Here is a 15,214-nt window from a genome sequence, read left to right as displayed (position 1 = left end):
ATACTTCCAAGTATATAGTAGGTAACCATTAATGGACACATGATGGAGGTTCTGCGTGACACAGGACCCAGCATGACAAGTGCCAAGTGTCAGCAGAACATGTCCTACCAAACACATTCCACCAAGTCATAGTTTCAACAATTGTGAGAGCCATTTACTGATGGCTCTGGATCTCTTTGAGTTGGGGTGGGTCTTTGGTACTCTGAAAGTTGCTGTGAGACCTGCTATGCCTGTAGATTGTCTTTTAGGCAATGACCTGGTGCTCACTACCTGGAAGGAGGTAGAGCTCAGGTCTCACTTGGGGATGATGTGATTACCTGAGTGTATGTGTATGACCACACAGTCCATGACTGCTAAGAAAGGAGTTAAGGGAGTCTGGAGCCTGTGAAACTGGCCCAGAGCTGCCAAGGAGAGTGGCAGAGGATGCGGGAAACCAGTCTCTGAAGTTCCCTCGGTTGAGGTTGATGGGGTCCCTGAGGAGGAGGCAGCTGAGCCAACCGGGGATGACATTGCTGCCCTAGGTGACTTTCCTGAGCTTGCTGCCTGGCAAGTTGAGGATGGGCCTACCAGGGAGGAATTCTGGCAAGTGCAGAAGGAGTGTCCCACTCCTGAGGGCTTTAGGGGACGGGCCTTAGCCCATAAAGCAGGTGAAGCCTTGGGAATCACCTAATCTACTGGGAGAATGATCTCCCATATAGTGAGCCTAAGGCTCTGGGTAGGGGGGCACCACATATGCTGGTGATCCCCTAGTGTTACCGGGCCTTTCTGCTGGGTCTGGCTCATGTCATATCCCTAGCAGGACATTTAGGGCAAGACAAGACTTTTGCCAGGCTAGCCCCCAACTTCTATTGGCCCCGAATGAAGACATCCTCAGATACATTCTGCAGGTCCTTGCACACCTTCCAGGCCAGTGGAAAGTCAGGTAAAAATCTGAAGGCTCCCCTGATCCCACTTTCCGTCATTGGCACCCCCTTTAAAAAGGTGGGCACCAACCTCATTCGTCCATTGGACAGCCCTAGGTGACCGGTTCACCCTGGTCTTGGCTGACCATGCCACACGCTACCCAGAGGCAATCCCTCTGAGGACAGTGACTGTACCTGTGGTGACCAGAACTTTAATGGGGATTTTTACCACTGGGCTGGCAACTGCCTGGCAAGGCTTTGCAGGCTTTCGCGATGCCTGGTGTTGAGTCTGGTGAGGCTGGCAGATGCGCGGCAAGGCTTTGCGGCAGTTCTGATGAACACCACAGAAAATAAAGCATCTTAGGCCCACTTCAAAGGAAAGGAAGACTTGCAGCTTGTAGAGTCCAGGTGCACATGGTTCAAGTGTATTTGATGTTATTGAGACTTGGTAACAGGAGTCAAGCTCAATCCAAGCCGTTGGAGAACACTTGTGGGGAAGGCAGGGTCCTTCCAGCAGTGTCAGGGTCCAGTAGGCAGTGGGCAACAAGCAGGGCAGCAGTCCTTCCAGCAAAGCAGTTTAGATTAGTCCTTTAGGCAGCCAGGCAGTCCCTCTGGCAGAGTCCAGTTGTAGGTCCAGAAGTCTCTAATGTTGGTGGGTCATAGACCCAGTATATACACCTAAAAATGCCTTTGAAGTAGGGGAAACTTCAAAGAGTCGTTTTGAATTGCACACATTCCCTTTTCAACTCAGTCCTCTCTGTCAGGATCCCTGTGGGGGAGTTATGTGTGTTTGTGTGAGGACAGGCCACTGGCCTTTGAAGTGTAAGAGAGAGCACCTTCACCCTTCCTGTCCAGGAAGACCCATTCAGTATGCAGATAAATGCAAATGTGACTGAGTGTCCTGTGTTTATGGCTGTCTGGGTGGAATGCACAAGGGGAGCTGTCAACCAGCACAGACCAGACCTGGACTGGACCCAGGCAGTAGGTGTAGAGAAATGCCCACTTTCTAAAAGTGGCCCTTCTAAAATAGTAATATTAAATCCAACTTCATCAGTAAGCAGGATTTTCTATTACCATTCTGGCCATACTAAACATGATGGGGCTACTCCTTTCAGATCTGAATCTGCCACTTAAAAGTATCTAAGGCCAGTTTTTCACTACCAGGACATGTAAACACATATGTGCATGCCCTGCCTTTTACTTACGTAGCACCCTGCCCTGTGGGTTACATAGGGCCTACCTTAGGGGTGATTTATATGTAATAAAGGGGAAGTTTAATGCTTGGCGAGCAGTTTTAAATGCCAAGTCGAAATGGCATCTGAAAACAGCACACACAGGCTGTACAATGGCTCACCTGAGACATGGTTAAGGAGCTACTTATGCTGGTGGCACAATCACCGCTGCAGGTCCACTAGTAGCATTTAGTTTACAGGCACATGTAGTGCACTCTACTAGGGACTTACAAGTACATTAAATATGCCTATTGGGTATGAGCCAATGTTACCATATTTTTAAGGAGAGCGTACATGCACTTTAGCACTGGTTAGCAGTGGTAAAGTGTCCACAGTCCTAAATCCAACACAAATGAGGTCAGAAAAATAGGAGGAGGAAGGCAAAAGGTTTAGGTTGACCCTTCAGAGAGGGCCATTTTCCAACAGTTAGAAAATGCTCGAGCAGGAGTAAGCATCTGTTCATATTTATTCATGGCCCTCTTGTTTGCGTGCACCTTGTAATATCAGTAAAATATTTTTTCTGCATGAAGAGTTGTACCCAGATTTTGCTTGCAATTAATCCACATGCAATAAAACACCTCCGATTCTGCATGCAAAAAAAATCATACATGGGTAAAACATGTAATCGGGCAGAGCAAAATGAACGCATGAAACCATGCAGTAATTTTGCTCTGATTGATTTGTAGTGGTGTCCTCAGAGGGGTACATGCCCTCCCAAGTATCTAGGAGTATGTTCTTCATTATTTCTGTTATTAGATGAGGACGTGTATCTGCACTACACCTTCTTCATTGTGTTTTTTTCTGGCATATGGCCTACTTTGTACTTTTAGGCAAATTATGTTTACTGCTTATCTCCATGACATGCATGTCATGTTTTACTTTTACTGCACATTCACCCCACACTTCGCATTGTACAACCAGGATGACGATTGCGGGTGTGCTTTTTTGTTGTTCCATGGACATCTTGTCAATAAAACTTTTTAAAGATTTTTTATTAGTTGTGTACAATTTTAGACTCATATGTTGAAGCTACCTGCCTGACACATGGAGTTCACGAACTGAGAACTCGAGAAGTGAATTTGTAATACAAATCCAAATGGGCCAAATGATCCTTCGGTGATAGTCTTCCTAATTCCTAATGAAGATAGTTATGCAATTTAGAAAGCAGTGCCTAACATGGCAGATTAGCAGCTATGTAATCCAATCGCCTTAGTCTATTTGTTGTCATGTCTTTGCCTTTTGGATTTATGTATTGCTCCATCATTTATCTGCTCTGCCTTATCCTTACGAATGTCAAGACAGGAGATTTCAAGAAAACTTGCTTCCGACAGAACATTAACCTCTATTCCAAGTGATTAATGTATTATATTATATTTGATTTCGATTTCAAACCCTAATTGAGTAAATATTTAGGGCTTGCTCATGCTACATTTAGAGATTCAGTAGTACAAATGTAGTACCTCGTTCGATTACAGTCCACTAGTACCAAGTGCCCTGGCAGACCAGTTCTAAGTGACATTATCTACACTGGAAATTATCCTTTAACATTTAGATACCCCAAGACCTGGAAAAAGGTCTCGAGTTGATAGGCAAACGTTTTGGATAATGTTTGACTTCAGGAGAATCTGCTACTACTCAAAGTCGAGTTCTTTTAAACTGAGTATGGCAGTTAAGAAAAGAGAGTGGGCATTCAAACTTTAAAGTAGTCAGTATGGAAGCCATGAATATTAAGGGTTGAAGGGCATCTTGCAGGGCCGGGCACATTATATATGCACGCTTACAGAACAATGATCTCTGAGCTGTACTTCCGAATTGACAGAATGAAAATCAAGCCTTATGTACCAGACCCCATTACAGTACTCTGTGATAACTCCATTTCTGTAGCCCCCTGCATGGACGTTCTCCCCTGCTCTACCTTTGACCTGGTCGAAAATGAAGAGGTTCGAACTTGAGATGTTTGGACAAAAGGTCAGAAGTTATCAGATGGCATAGAATTCAATCAGGAGTAAAAGATGTAAAAGTGTGGAAAGACTAGGAGAGGGAGGTGGAAGGAATAAGTGTAGAAGGAAGTAAAAGCCATCCCAATCTCCACTGACTGATGGAGGTTCGAAATATTGAGTAGGAACTGTCAAGTTACCACAGTGTTGTAGCTAGAATATTAAGGGTCAAATATCAACAGATGTGTAGGGTACGTATAGTTTTACGAAGCATAACTTCACCTGTTTGTACCTTGATGATATATTTAACTTCACTGTATACAGTATATATGTGGAGTTAAAAAGAGTAAATCTATACCTAGCTAGAGACATTTACCTCATTGGAATTTTTGTCTTCCGTATTTGGGCTGATATTTTGGTAACTCGATAGTTCCTATTGTATTATCCGGACTACAACTCCCATAAATCTCCAGCTTCCCTGACAAGCAGTTTTTGGAAAACCATAGCATCCTTGCCGATGTGCTGTGAAACTGAGTGGTATTGATCTCCCTTGTGAGAGGGAAAGCAGTTGCTTATCATTCAATGGGAAAGAAGCAAGTATGGAGGCTGACTGAAAAGTTTCAGAAAAGTATGCAACTAAGAATGATTCCTTTCAAGATTTTGAGACTATGTAGAAGGCGAATGGAGTCTCACAAGAGAAATTGATGCATGATTTACAAAATCGGTGACTGGACAGATGAAAATAAGGTAACAAGGCTAACCTTTTGCATGTGAGAAACATTTGGAGTGGACGTTTGACCTACACAACTGTGACAGCGCTTGATGCGCTAAACCGATGGTCAGCAAAGCAGGTATGTCCCAGGACAGCCTGGATGTCTTCACTGTTTGTCTTTTTAATTGTGCTACCTCTGCCTTTATATAATTTTTATCTGATATAGATCTGGATGTGCCTTGATGGTTTTTGTGCTGATTACTGTTTTTGATTATTGTTTTGTGTCTGAGTTCTAAACCTATTCCGCCTCCTGAAGTAAACCTTATCATTTGTGTAAGATATCTTTGGAGGGTGAGGAGTACAGAGTGAATAAGTACTTGGTTAATCCAATTAAAGTTCAGTGGGACCCAATGCTTTGGGATACAGGTGTTAGGACACAGTGCCAACCACTGACAATGAATACTAGCTACTTGCTGCCCCAACACCATCAGAAAATGCCTGATAACTAACACTGAAGTTAAAAATTGTGTTTCTTCCATTATACTCTCTTGATAGTGCTGCTTCATATTACGATTCCGATATAAGGTGCTTGGAGAAGATAGCAACAGAAAAACATTCCTAATTTACCAAACTGGGTTGGACAGAGAGACAAAATAGACACAATGAAGCAGATTTATTATTTTTTCGTGCAAAACAGTACAACAGCCAAGGTTACTGCATTGCGCTGGGGGAAGAAAGCAGTTAAGGTCCAAGTTTTCTAAAAATGGCCCACTGCTGCTGTCATCCTTTGTCTTGGCACACAAACATACTGAACAACACCAGGAACAATATTTGCATAATAACGCAAAGATGTGTGTGCAATGTTGAAAATAGATGCTTGACTGGAAGAGTGCGCTTCCAGTAAAAAATCCTGTACATAATTCATATAATATTACGTGCATTAGATGAGTGCTGTACAGGGTGACACGCATGCATTGTGTTGAATGTTTGGAGAAATTAAAACATTTCTCCAACTTTGCTCCTGCTTGATTTAGGCATTATTTTTATGCAAATCACAGGCAGAGTTTCTTAGTAGGCTGGGCTTTGCCTTAAAATATATGATTTTCATATTTTCAACTCTCATCTTCATAATTCTGCTTTTATTACTGTTCATTATCCTAATCATTGCAGCACATGCATTTTATTGTAGATTGCAGTATTTTCAATACATTTATTGAAAACTCTCCTGCATCTCCTTCATTGCCTTTGTCTGTATGAGGCTTACTGCTAACAAGGCGAAAGGGTAACTTCCCTTACACCATGACTTCCCTGAGAGGTTTTATCTAGAGTCCATGGTAAGGCTGACAGAAATTGCCTTTACTTTTTGAGGTACTCCTTGTGAGCCGGGAGGGTTGGGCCAACAGTTGTGACTTGTTGTAAGAATGACTCAGTCGCCTATAAACAAAAGTGCTGTCATCCCCTAAAACAGCAGTTTCCCTAAGGAGCGAGAGTCCAACTACGACAACTCTGATCTGCTCAAGTTCCACCCAGGTAATACTCCCATGACTCAATGAGGCACAAAGAAGTGGCAAGTGCCATTTCTTCCAAAAAAGGGCATCTTTCTAGTGTAACATACCTTTTGACCTCGAAAGGAAATACCCTTCCCAGACTTTGCACCGCTTACTGTCATTTTGCCTGACTTTGCACTAGCACAAAGTCTTGGTAATATCCCTGCCTATTTGTCCTACTTACAGTCCTACTGAAAGATCATAACTCATATAACCTTCTGTAGCACGGGCTAGATCTATGTGGTATGATAGCATCTTGCTGCAAAAAAAGTGGCTGAAAGCACCTGAAAACAAGGCCAGCAATAAGGCCTTATAGCAACAAAAACAGCAACATACACCCTATATTCTGGTTAAGTTATGGAGTTGTGAACATTTTTTGTCTTACCTCTGTGGCCCAAGTTACAAGTAGGTACACAACACTAATTTGGGTGGAAATTGGAGTCTCTGCACAAATCGGAATTTATGAACCATGTCTTAATAGAACATAAAGTATTACTGCAAACAATACTGGGACCAAATCAACCAGGCAAAGTTTGCCCCTGGAAAAAAAGGCATGGGATTCAGGAATACAGTGTGGAAAATGGTAGTACCGATTTCTGCATGTTATTCTCCACTTTCTAGAGGTGTATATGGGATCACTTGTAATCCTGTGGTAATTCCACATTCCAGAATTACTGATTCCTTTATGTTAATGTGTCTGCCCTTTGGCTGAGAGACTAAAACTGTATATGTGAAATGATTCTTGGCATTAAAACGGATTTTAATTAGGTTTGAAGAAGTATGGATTAGCCGCGGGTCCCAGCTGGCAGCACAGGATCTGCTCGCAACCCCAGACGGATTCCCTAGCTGTTGGAGCAGATTTTCTATTGTGAGAGGGAAGAGACTCTTTGGATGTTGGTGTGGGACTTAATCTGTGAGGCTGAGCATATTGTATGAGAGGCACAGCAGAGAGCGTTTGATGTGTCTTCGTAATGATTGTTAGCGCAGCTGATGAAGGAGATGTCATTTGATCAGTTACAAAGCAAAAAGATAACTGATGGATGAAACGTGGTCTTAAAAAGATGCCAATGATTGTCAAATTCCATCGATCATTGTCTGCTTCCTGCTCAGACTCCACATTTCTTTTTGGTGAACAATAGCTCCCAATAGGTTTCCAGAACAGTACTTCAAGATCCCTTTCAAAGGTAATTTGCACCCATCTCCACACAATGAGTTCAGACGCTTTTGGATTCAGTAACTGTAGGAAGTTGGCTCTTCATAGAGTGGACAAAATTGAGGTACACTGTGTAGAGAGTCCAGGCAAACCCTAATGTATCACAGAAGCACAAATGACATTCCAAATGCTCTCTTTTGTGGTAGTGTGGCCGAGCAGTTAGGCATATCAGAGGGTAGTGCTAAACATGTAAGGCACACACTCATACAGTAAGTGAGACACACACTCGATAAAGAAATCTGACACCAATTAAAAAAAAAAACACATACTCATATAAACTTTGATACCAAGATCATCAGAATCAGGTGAGTACTTTTTGAGTTATAGATTTTTACAGTTTATAAAAGTTGACAGTGCAATTTTTGGGCACAGTAATGTTATCCTATGGGAGAAAAATGTGCTGCATTTGGACAATTCACAGTGACTTATGGGACTGTTCTTCAAGACTTAAGGTGAGTATGGGGCAGGATCCAAGGCCACACCAACAGGTCACCTCGGGATGCTCTGGGGCGTCCGGGTGCAGAGGTGTGTATCAGTGTCAGGTGTCCCATTCACTTCTGTGGGAAATGGTCCAGTTGTGAAGCTGTTGCCAAGTATAACCGAAAGGTCAGTCTGGGGAAACCCACAGGGGGGCTCCGTCCTTGAGGTCCTCTGGCACGCAGGGATTCTGTTGGTCTACTTCTCCTTGGGCTGTGGGTGTGTGGCTGCAGTGGTCTTTTGGCGTTGGGCCCAGTGCTGGGGTTACTCACGGTTGGAGGAGGCCCACAGAAACAGGCTGCAGGCGTGGACTGTGGATCCAGTCTGACCAAGACAACAAGTGGGTTCAGGTTTCATGAGGCTGGGAGATGTGGGGGACAGCCCTGGTCCTCTGCTCCCTAGTCCGGGGTGGACGGGGTGCAGAGGTGTCAGGTCTTTGTTTCAGTCACTCGTGGTTGCAGTGGGGTCTGCAGAAACAGGCCACAGTGGGCGAGCTCAGGATGGGTTTCATCTCTGGAGGGCCTGGGAGCCACGATGACACCGTTGGCCCACTTCAGCTCTGGCTAGGCAGCTTGGGTGCAGTTGTGATGTCCGACGTTGTGTTTTTGGTGGTCCCGGTTCTCACAGTTCTTGCTTTGGGTGCCTGCAGATGCAGGGAAGCAGCTCCTCTGCTCCAAGGAATTTTTCTTGGTGATTTCTGAAGCACTGGCAGCTCTCCCAGTTTCTTGGAGACTGCAGTGGCAGGACAGGTCAGTTGATCCTTGAGGGTCGGTGCAGTAGGCAGGCTGGCGGGGTTGGAGCCAAGTCAATCGTGCTCCTCGGTTCTCAGGTTCAGCAGGTCTCTTGTCCACTCCTTTTTTTGTGTCCAGCAAAGATCTGAGGATCTGGTAGCGGGGGTCCCTTAAGTACTCAATGTAGGGGGCCTTAAGGTTAGTGAAGGGCAGTAGCCAATGGGCAGCCAACCTTTGGGGTTACTACAACCGCTAGATGACCACTTCCTTTGGGGAGTGGGCATCACCCTGTCCCAGAATTCCTAATTCCACCACACACAAGATGGAGGAATTTCTAAGGCTGTGCGCAGTTTCAGACTGGCCATCCTATGGGTGTGTCCAGCCTGGAAAGGCAACTCGCCTCCTGCATAGCTAATTTTCCCACCTGTCAAGGTGCCAGATGGGCCCTGGGGTGGGGGGGTGGGAGGGGGGGGGGGAGGTTGGTATCTTCCTCTGAAGGCGGCCAGTTCTATATACCAAAGGCGGTGGGCTTCTTTGAAGCCTCCTGCCTTGGTATGCAAGTCATCCTGTGGGGAGGGGTGTGCAACACCCCTGCCCGATCATGCTTTGTTTCGCACCTCCGGAGAGCAAAGGCTCTCACCCTTGGGGGCTAGATTCTTATCTGTTGGTGGCAGACTGGCTAGAACTAGTCAGTTAGTCCACCACCAGTTGGTATGCTTTCAGGGGGCACCTCTAAGGTGCCCTCTGGGTGCATGTATTAATAAATCCATCACTGGAATCAGTAAGAGTTTATTGATACAAGATGTTTGATATCAAACACATTATTTTCAGTGAAGCCATCATATAGCTGGGGAACTCGTATTGACCTGTGTCCAGCACATGTATTTATAATGGCTTCCCTGTTCACTTACAATGTCTAAGAATCGACAAAGACATAGCAGGGACATATCTGTTCTTGCAGCTATGTCCACAATTGTTATAAAATGCACCCTGCCTTAGTGTTGTAAGGCCTGCTGTAGGGGTGATTTACAAATTATAAATTTCTTGTTTTCACTTTTGGGAGCACCTTGTCATGCAGCCTGCAATGGCAGTCTGCATGAGGCTGGTGATGGGCCCCTTAGACAAGTTGTGCTGCAAATCTTAGAAGCCCTTTTCAGTAACCATGACCTAGGTACCAGGGGTACCATTAACTAGGATCTCAGAGAGGTGCTTGAGGGCCTGGTCACTTGGGGATCAAGAGTCTTGAATTGAATATCAACAATAAATATAACCACAAAAAACCCAATGCCGGCATTTTATTCAAATGCCACCCAGGGCAAAGAGACCAGCATTGATTTTAATTTGCAAAATGCCAAATTTACTGATTAGGGGATAATGCTTTCTTCTGGTCTGCACTACAACCGCAGGTCTAATTCTGTTTAGTATGCATCTTTCTGTTTGTGCCCAAAAAGCTATTCCAATGTAAGCATTACTAGCTCAGACACTACTTACACGTGTGGTATTTACCCATGAGGAAATTGCATACCCTACATTATGAGCCAGGTTTATCATAGGATTGCATTGCCCCGACGCAATCCTTAAGTCAGATTTACCAAGAAATGCAAGGCCACCTTGAGTGGTCCTGTGTGGCTTGGTAAATCTGGAGTAACGCAAGGCAGCACAAGTCACTGCGTTGTATTACTCTGTGTCGGGAAGGAGTTTCATGGGTGAAGATTGGGTGCTCCTACATATCCACCCATATTTTGGCTAATTTCCAGATTTATCACGACTGTAAAACTGGGAATGCGTCAAAATGATATGCCTTCCTGATGAAGGTGCAACAAAGAGAAATCTCTTTATTTTTCCTTGTTGTTTTCTCTAAGTGTGCTGCATTCTGCAGCACACTTAGAAAGAGGAAAATATCACTAAGTATTGCTTTGTGCAGGAAGGTGTCCCTTACTGCACAAAAACGATCCTGCCTGCAAAACAAAAACCCTTGCACCATGGTGTTGGTTCTAGGCAGCCACAAGTGCGTCAGTACAAGGAGAGTGCAGGAATGCACCACGTCTTGATAGACATGGAACATTTGTGTCCTCTCCATTTGATGCAGCCCAGCAAGTTGTCTTGCTGTGTTGCTACGTGTCAAATTTTAATAAATCTGGGCCTTTGTGTCCATGAGGTTTAGTACAACCTGGTGAGGAACTTGTTGGCAAATAGCTTTAGTTTCTGATGTAACTCTGGTTGATGCTACGAGGCGCACAAACCAAAATTTCATGTTATTAGTTTTGATCCATCAAAGTGCCACCCATGTAAACGCCTCCTTGACGCAAAGTGGCACATAGAAGCATCAAGAGCGATTTGGCCAAAAAGGTGACGAAGGTGGGCCTGACAGATTGAAAGCTGCTGATACAGGAGGACCACCTAATGGCTATGGCCCAAATTGATGGATAACTCAGAAATGATCAGTAAAGTATGTCCACCAGGTAAGGAAGGAAAGAAGGAGAGTACTAGAAGCGAACACCCACCTGGTCAAGCGAATAACGATGGTTATCAGAAATGAAAGGGACATTAAGTAAAAGGGTGGTTTGTAGAAGTTTGAAGATAGTGAATGTTTACTGGGATACAGGTAGGGTGACACAGAATGTAGAGGAAAAAGTGAAGAATCTCCAATAAACGGTGTCCTTTACTAAACTAAACAAGCAGCTGTGGTTTTAATTATTGGGATCCGGGTGGGTGACCATTTATAACCACTAAGCATTCATAATCACCCACTGAGCTCAAATGAAGTAACTAACTGTAGGGAACTAACTACATCATTATTCATATGGGGAGGAACGCAAGCAAGGTAGCAAAAAAGCGCTAACGAAATTTGAATATATCCATGTTAAACCACGTCAACAGTACACACAATCTGTTATTTAGAGCAAAGAGAATAGCGTTTTTCAAATTAGTAAAATGTCGGCTTTCTTCTGATTGGAGGCATAACGTCTCTTTTAATTCACAGTACAGTTTCGAACGCAAAATTTGTGCTCGAAAGTTAGGTAGCGTTTGCCCATGCGTCAATTGCAGATGCGCTATTTGTTCATGTAAAACGTGCAGCCCCTTTGCTGCTAGCCCGCAGGGTTTACAGCCGGTAAAAGTTTCTTTTTGCAATTAGGATAACATTTATTTTTGTTAAGACAAGTTCGTGAACAGAAAGGGCACACAGTGTAATTCGTTCAGAAGCAGCCTGGTTACGGGATCTGTGGAAATTCAACCCCTTTGGTGCCCGTGGTGAAGATGCAAAGGACGCCCATATGATGGAATGGACATTTAACCAGACGCCTTGTGGGAGGAGAGCTAAGAAAAACGGAGCTTTTGAGATGCGTGCGCTGTGGGTGCCCCCTGAGCATGCAGGGGCAGGGCATGGCCTCTGGAATCTTGCTCCGAGCGTGCCAGTAAATCTCTTGCGACATGGCGGCTTGGCAGCTGTTAAACAGAGAGGAGGGGGCGAGGGGTAATCAGGGGCCGCAGAGAGCTAAAAATAGACGCATGCATATGAATTAAGTGGCACCTTTTCTAAGGTGCAAATGAACTCTCGCAGTTTGCATGCCGAAATAAACGCAGGCACTGCGCTCCCTGCAGTCACCCTGACGCTGGCGTCATCTCCGATAAAGCCGTCAGCAGGCTGTTCACCGCAAAGGCCTTGACCCAGAGCCTCGAGGGTAGCAGTTTGCCTAAACGTCCAGGGAGCTCCGATTTTAAGAAAAGAGACTTCCTCTGTCTGCAGCACCAATATTGATTGAATGGCGGCAGAACTAACCTTTCAGAAGGACATCTATGAGAGGCCTTTATTGCTGGGGTGGATGATTCTGGCTTGTGGTGAGGGGAACAGCACGAGGCTGCGCTGGGATCTGGCAACGACATTCATCCCGCCGATTTAAAGGTCTCTCTAACCTATTTTGGCTGTCGTTGGAAAACACAAATTGAATATATTAACCTCACTTCACAGAGTGCTGTTGTGTCTTAGAGCTCGAACTTTCCTTATATATGTACCACAGACCTCCTTGGTCCTTTAAACAGTGAAGTGGCATAAATGATACAGGGACCTGGGATTGCAGCATCTCACATCTATGCAGTGCCCTCAGGCAAAATGACTGCCATTTAAAAGCGTAGGGTCCCCTGGGCCACAGAGGTCTTGTCCCAGATACGAACCCTGGATACAGACGGTGATAGTCTGTTCAGTGGTACATTTGAGATGGTGGTTACTGGTGGGGGTCAACCACACTCATTTTTGGGGAACAGCACTTATTTTTCCACATCATACATTCACGAGAGTAACAAGGAAAAACAAACAAAACAGAAAGGCGGCAGAAGAGGAAGATGAAAAAACCATCACAAAGGGATAATTCTGGAACCTGCAAGAGTGAGATAAACGGGCAAGGAGTGACTAGAAATGTATTAAAGGGGGATGAAGTGCATTTACAACTACGCAGTCTTGGTATTCGGCATGCCAACATCCAATTGCACCGGCCCCTAGATTCTGAGCATAGCTTTGGGCACCAGCACAAATGATTTTTACAATTTAACCACTGCTTGGAGTTGGTTTACCTCTAGATAGTGCGAGCATGCCATTCTGACCTGTTTCAGAAACATTTCAGACTCTTGAAATGAAAGAAATAGACAAACATTAGCAAACCTCATAAAAGGAATGTAGGCAGTTGGTGGCTGACCTAGACCTCGATTCGCCAGAATGGCAGGGTAGCAGAAGTGACATCACATGCCCTTTATCCCCAGTAATATCACAGGGAGTGACATCATATGGCCTTTGATATCTTTCCAGCAGTGATGTCATGTGACCTTTGTCCCTGGTGATGTCTCAGGAAGTACATCACTAAAGGTATAAACTCAACAAATAGTGCAAGATCAATAAAATAGAGATATCTTTCATGCTTTTATTATATTATTCCAGGGCTCTTCAATTAACTGTCTTTACTGCTCACAGCTCGGCCTCATAATCCATTTGACCTACATGCTGCTATCTTTTTATCACCTTCCTTCCTCATCTCCCTCTACTATCCAACTTCTCACGTCATACTCATTACCAGTTTCTCCTCATCAGCCTGTGATGTGTTCTCATCACTAAGTTCACCTTGTAACCACACCTTAGTTATAACCAACTCTCACTCTTAGTGTCACAGTTCTATTCCCTGTTCCCTCCCACTACTTCTTCTCATTACTATTGTTCACATATTTTCCCTCTTATCTTCCTCTCCTTATCTCATCTCTATATCAGATGGTTTCTCTCTCTCTTCTTTTCTCTTTCTGTGCACACCCTTCACTCTCATTTGGGTCTAGAACTCTCCTCTTATTTCCAACGTCATCAATCTAATTTGCTCACATTTTTCATCCCTATGGCACGTTCACCTACATCTTTCCCAGTTTCCTCCTCAACTCCCCTCTCTCTTATTATCATAGCCATCTTCATTTCCGTTAGACCAGCAGGCCTTGAGCTCTCTCAATTGGCTCCCATATAATCGTCACCCTTATCTTTGACAAATAAATATAGCTGTTTCTTGGTTCACCCTCTCTCTAATTAGCTGCTATATGCCCCCCCACTACCTCACCTGCCTCAGACATTCTCTGGCATCAATCTTCCAGATTTCGTCTTCCTCTGTTAGGCTGTTTTTTCTGCAACTCCCTTCTTCCCTCCAGCTTTCCTAATTTTCAGCTCAGTTGACTCTGGCTCCTGTGTTATCTTTCAGTACTCCAAGAAATTAAGGGGCAGATTTAAGAAAAGTGGCGCTGCACACAGTGCAGCACGACTTTTCATGTGCCCCTAATCTCCCCCCTTCCACCACCATGTGTGCACCGTATTCAAAATACAGCACATCATGGCGCAGGGTAGGGGGCAATAAAGGCAACATTTTTGACGCTATTGATGTACTGTTCAGGGTTAGTGCCAAAATTGTGGCGCTAACCCTGAACGATACATAGGGGCCCATTGTAACCAATATTGTGCCCCCTTTTAACGCCTGTTTTGAGCAGGCGTTAAAAATTCGCCCAAAAATGGCACAAATAAATCTTTTAGCTTTCTTTGCACCATTATTTCGGCTCCCCTAATGAGGGAACACCCCCCTTGCATACTTTATGCCTGTCGCAGGCATAAGCTGGCACAAGGGGTTACAAAGTGGCAAAATGCATGCATTGCGCCACTTTGTAAATCTGGCGCTGTGATTTTGTCCTTGTTGCCGCTTTAACGTAAAAATGACGCTAATATGGTGCAAGAAGGTCCTAGGCCCTCTTAAATCTGGGCCTAAAAGTTTGCCACAAGGTACTGTGGTCTGGTGAAAGATGTCAGCAATGATGCCTCACCATATCAGGGACACCCTGCTGAAGGATCTGGGTTTATTGCACTCAGTGCACCCCCACACATATCAAAGGCAAGCCACAGATTCAAAGCATTATGACAATGACTCCCTGCACCTCAGAATTACAGAGGCAT

Source organism: Pleurodeles waltl, chromosome 9, assembly GCF_031143425.1.
Source record: "Pleurodeles waltl isolate 20211129_DDA chromosome 9, aPleWal1.hap1.20221129, whole genome shotgun sequence".
In the NCBI taxonomy this organism is placed as follows: Eukaryota; Metazoa; Chordata; class Amphibia; order Caudata; family Salamandridae; genus Pleurodeles; species Pleurodeles waltl.
Note: the sequence above shows the minus strand (reverse complement) of the source record.